General features: G+C 36.2%; 1 pseudogene; it reads right to left on the reverse strand.

Moving 5' to 3' along the window:
* Window positions 1-700: 700 nt before the first annotated feature.
* On the reverse strand, window positions 701-820 carry LOC141267700 (5S ribosomal RNA; annotated as a pseudogene).
* Between the last annotated feature and the right edge of the window lie 5,180 nt (window positions 821-6,000).

Here is a 6,000-nt window from a genome sequence, read left to right on the forward strand (position 1 = left end):
GAGCAGAGGCGAGACTCACCGGTAGACCCGGGTAGGGTGAGTAGAGCGCGGTTAGTTGCTTTCTAATAGCCTGCAGCCGGGGATTAACTTTTAATGAAAGGGAACAATCCCTTTGACTGTCTGCAGCGCGCCACACCTAGGAAGCGCACTCTCACACACAGGCCAGCATGCACACGTGCTCGCACGTGACAACACCCCCTATTTGCCTCTACAACCTCTCTGTCACCATGCGTCAGACTCTCCTGCCTGTTTTATGATTTCAGGGCCCTAGCAGGAATCACCCCCCCCTCCCTAATTCCTTCCGCACCTTCCTTGCACTGAGGTTAGCTCTTTGTCAGCCGTCTGGCTTGGTTACAAAAGATTCTTTGCAGAGAAACATGTTACTTCTGCTGGCCCTTGCTAGGCGGCCGGCATCCAAAACCTTCCCTGGGCACCTGCTGAAAGCCTGGCCCCTTCACGGCCCCGGGTGCTTTTAACGCCATCATTTCCACACGGCGAGCTGCGGAGTCAATAAGCACTCCTAGCCATGGCAAGGAGCTCGGTGTCAGGCCTGCGTGAAGGCAGCGGGGTAGCGTACTTAGCTGCCAACTGGCTCAGAGGCCTTGGGGCTTCCATCATCTAAGTTACTTAAGGTCGGTGTCTGGTAAGGCGCCGTTCCATGCTAGCCGAGCTGGGCAGTAGGTAGAAACGTCATCAAAATGGTCTACAGCACCCGGTGTTCCCAGGAGGTCTCCCATCCAAGTACTGTCCAAGCCCAGCCCTGCTTTGCTTCCGAGATCATATGAGATCGGGCGTATCCTAGGTGGTATGGCCAGTAGAAGCTGCTTGATCCATCGCCCGGCCAGCTTTTCTCAGGATCGCTTGGTGGCGAGCAATCTGGCCGTGACGGGGCGGGCTCCGAAGGGTCCATGCAAAGTCTGTGCCATCCCTACAGGTGTGGTTTGTTTAGCAGTGATTCACCCGCCGCATCAGGTGTCTTCAAAAATGGCTCGGCGCAGGGTCTCCTGCAGGCTAAACCCTTCATCGCGGTAATGTGACAGAAAGAGCAAGCTGGACCCGTAACTTGGGGGCGGAGCGAGACGTCCAGGGGTGAATGAAGGAAGAGGGTGAGATGGTTGCCAGTGACTTTGAGCTGCTCTTCAGGGGGGAGGGTCATGTTGCCTGCAAAGGTCTTCTGCTTGGGTTTACCGGTGGTTGCCTCCCGCCATGCGGGAGACGCTGGTCCTGGTGAAAAGGAGCCTAGCATTAAAAGTAAATAAGCAACAATTCTGGAGGCCCACGGTGATCAGAAGGATGCTGGTATTTTGCAGAGATGAAATAGCGCAAGAGAGAAAGCAAATGAAAAAAAGAAAAGAGAATGAATGTGTGCACTTGTGAAAGGGAATGGAAAAAAGGCATAGAAGAGAGTGCCCCCTGCTGGTGGAAGGAAGGAAAAAGCAAAAGCCTACAGCGCCTGGCATTCCCAGTCGGTCTCTGTTAAATGGTTAATTATGGAAATTCATTTGGAATGTTAATCGATAATCATTTTTCTGAGTTCTATGCCTCAGCCATCGTGTCTAGTTGACATGCGCTATTTGTGTGTGTATTTTTGGTTCACTACCATATGTAGAACAGGTGTCGATACGACTGGCTATAAAAGCCCATGGTACAGAAAGGGGGGGCTCTCTTGCTCTGCCCACCCCACAAGACACAGAATCTTCATGCTGAGAAGCAGATGACATGTAGGCCTGGACACATGCTGGACAAAGACATGATTTACCAGCCAGGATCCAAGGAAAGATGGGTGAATCTCAACAATTAAGCTAATTATGGACAAATGGACAATTACTTTATAACTAATTATTGTATGTACCTGCTGCAATCTGATTCTTTTTAATGGACAATCCAAGAATAAATAGATACATTTTTTTATAAGAATATCGTGATATTGATACTTTGAGAAGTCCTCAGTAGAAAAAAATAATACAGGAAGAGTATTATTTTACAATGGTGAGCCAGCCAGTCCTGTTTTTTTGTTTTTTAAATTAAGTAAGTGAATTTCTTCCGTGAACAAGGGGGGAGTCCTGACGAGCTGAACAGCTGTTGTTCACGTGTCAGTAAACTCACTAGTTTGTCACGAGAAGCAGAAAGGACCTACAGACTGAGGAAAGACAGGAAGCAGAGGTACTAACAAGGAACAGAATCACACAGGAAAAGAATCAGACGAACTGAAGACAGGACGTGCTGATAAAGAGAAGCCAAGGAATCTTAAGGTAAGCAAAATATGGATATAATTTCTTATTTTGCTAAACAAAGTAATATTAATTTCAAAGTTAATGTAGGAGATGACATAGAAGTTTTGTGGCTCAGTTTATACAAAGAATGTGAATTGCAGAATTTACAGTTAACTTCTAAATTGGTAAATAGAGACAAACAGAAATTGAGAAATATTCTACATTTGGTAGATTTTTTTCATAGTCTTGTGTTAGAGATTTCTAAGCAGGAAAATAGTGTAGAAGTGTCAGACGGTGATACTGATTCAGACTGTAATGTGGAAAATGAACAAGAAGTAAGACACGTGTCTGTAACTGAAGGTGACCTTGGGTCTGACCAAGAGACGGACATACAGAAACCTGACATGGGAGGAGACATGACTGACATACGAGAAACCGACATACTAGGTGATGTGGGAGGAGACGTGAGTGACGTAGGAGGAACGGACGTACAAGAGCCACTAAAAATATCAGAGAATTCTGGAATTACCCAGGCTCAACTCCAAATTAAAATGAGGAAAAATTTGCTGAAATTATACAAAATCATGCAAAATATGATGTCAAAATCCATGCCTGTAGAAATTCAGAGACATTTGAGAGCTTCTCTGATAAGTTTGATTTATCCAATGAGGAGAGGAATCAATTATTTAAAATATGGATTCCTGTGACATTGTCCAGACGTTTACATTTAATGCCCTGTGAAAATGACTCTCCTAATGGATGGGAAAATGATTCGGACAGATTAAGATATTTGTTTTATTGTGTCACAAAGGATTTTCCCAACATAGAAGATCTGCAGAAACTAAGGATTGGTAGGAAGGAATGTACATATACATTCATATCCATATTTGAACGGTTGTACAAAGCTCTCATCAAAAATGGAAAAGTACAACATATGATAACAACTTTTGTACAAAAATTCAAATTCCTAAATTCAGTTTCCCAAGTTATGGCATCACAAAAAAATTCATTATTTGAATGTGCGCAGATGCTGGATTTTGTTAGAAAACATGAGAATCGTGAAAAGAAAATAAATCAAGCTAAATTTATAAAACCAGGAAAGGTAAAATCTTACCAAAAGCCAATATCAAACTCTCCTAGACTGAGTCATCCCCATAGTGAACTCTATCAAATACGCAGAAGATTACATATATGTTATAAGCCATATCAGCCAGTGCAAAGATCCATCTCTCCACAGAATGAGTTAATTTTCAGTCAGAACTGTGATTCTCTAAAAAGGAAAATGGCTGAAACTGATGGACAGAGACAGGTGAGACGACCAACTCACAGTGACGAATGTGGACAGAAGAGCAGGCAGTTCTCTGAGGTTTTGAAGGATAGAAAAATGTGTTTCCTAAATAGGGCGTTCCTGGAGATATTTGAGAGAGACAGAAGATTTGGTTTAGGGAGTGGCTAAGGAAAAACTGTAATTATAATGTTGTATCAAAATGTAATAAAATGTCTCAATATTTATTTATAATCTTATACAGTAAAATTGTAGTTACATAGTTTCTAATAGTTCATATATATATATATATATATATATATATATATATATATATATATATATATACACTTGTCTAAGTAGAGATTGCGTATAATTGTATTTATATATACGTTTATAAGATATATATATATATATATATTAATTAATAAATTAGAACTACATATCTATAAATTTAAGTAGCAATATTTTGAATTACATTAGAACCAACCAATATATGTATAAGATATTTAAATAATTCTGTTTCTGTATGAATTTGTTATTTAATTTTATTTTCTTATATTTCCTTAGAGTTTTCATTCCAAAGCAGTATTTGATCAAAGAACTCTAAAATGAATTTATTTCTTTATTCACACAGGAAGTGAAAAAATTGCATGATTTCATGTGTATAACATTTTAAAATAATAACAATATATCTAGTTGAACTATAATATATATGTAATACTTATTAATTCTTTTGTGTTGCTAATATTTTCTGTGCATGAAGTGTTCGTGCAAATTAAAGTAGCTTTACAGCATGACGTGTGACAGCTGCGGCCTTTGAACTTTGAGCTAATAGTATAGGATCCCATTCATTCTATTTTCAACTGATGTAACTTAAGACCGGGCAGCCAGTGAAAAAAGAATCTAAGACAAGAGTTTTTTCAAGTGTCTGAAATTCCAGTGACTTACTCTCATATTATATAATATGTACTTGGGGAATAGTCAAAGAAATATAAAGATATTCAATTGATATGGCAATGCGCATTAATAAATTGGGATACAACAATTTTGGGTTAAATATATATATATATATCTAAAACTTCATATGTGGAATGTTTGAGTTGAACAGATCTGTGAATGTCAGAGTGAAGGTGACAGATGAGCAAATCAGCAGCTGCTAAGTGTGATTGATGTGACAGAGGCCTCGTATGTTTGTATGTTTGAAAAAAAAAAAATGTTTCTTTATGTGAAGCTACAAAAATATATTTAATTCTGAGGAAATTATAATACATAATTAGGTATTATCTCCATATATATATTTCTATATTTCTTTAATAATTATTATTTCTTGATTTAACTAATAGTGGATAAGGGCAACCACACATCAAAATGGTTTACAAAGCAAATTTATATTTAGAATAATTTTCCACATGATAATATTCTTGAATAACTATAATATTATTTTTAATGGTTACCTAAATAGGTACACACCTCTCTTTAGTCAAATCTATGCTACTCATCGATATGAAATTTATGCACAATATTTCTAGAAGAATAATTATTTTTAATTTGGTTCTGATATATACATAAATTTTATAAAATAATATTTTTGGTATTAAGGGGGAAAATGGGTTTTTGATCCTGATTACATAATCACTTTTGATCAATACTTATTTTCCACACATTTTAATAAAGAAGAAATAATAATAATGTACTATGGTATAATTAAGAAGGGTATTACATGCAAAGTTGCATAAATTAATATTTTTTGGTGGTACAAGGTTATGACAAATATGAAATTATCCAAATAATGGAGATATAAGGGTATTTTTTATGGAGAATATAATTACTCTGCATTTGTTATTAAAATTTAAAGGCCTTATTTTTATTTTTATTCTTATTTTTACTCTTAATTTTATTTTTCATTTTTAAAATTTTATTCTTACTTTATACTTCTTATTTTTCTATTTTTTCATTTTTTAATTCTCATTTGATTTTATTTGAGTTCAATATCTCAATTGAGAAAACACATTAATATTTAATAAAGTAATGTCTAATACAAGAGTATTGCTTCATTAAATATATATTGCTAAGGAAAAAAATGTTTACATTTTCTGAGTAAACACAACAATTCATTCATTCATTTATTCATTCATTCATTCATTCATTCATACATTCATATATTTATTCATTTTGGTTCAGGAGTATACATTCTTTGATATTATTGGTTTAATAAAGATATAAAAACTTGTTTTTTCAAAATACACTGACACCTATGGGTTGGAAAAGGTAATTACACCTATGACATAAAAATGTTCTATCATATGGAGAACTTTGATTGATAATGAATTATTATCTATTATTGTTTATTATTCCAAACATAATTTATTTTAATATTTTGATAATAATTAGATGGATATTACTGATTGCTATGGTACGCTGTGATATTATAGGTTAGGAAAAACTGCCAGATTTGGTATCAGATTAGGGAATGAAGACTTCAATCAAGACATCGCAATTATGAATTCTATCTTAATAAAG

The sequence above is a fragment of the Phyllobates terribilis genome, unplaced genomic scaffold (assembly GCF_046119375.1).
Source record: "Phyllobates terribilis strain yellow unplaced genomic scaffold, ASM4611937v1 Scaffold_4__5_contigs__length_816908805, whole genome shotgun sequence".
NCBI classification, from domain to species: Eukaryota; Metazoa; Chordata; class Amphibia; order Anura; family Dendrobatidae; genus Phyllobates; species Phyllobates terribilis.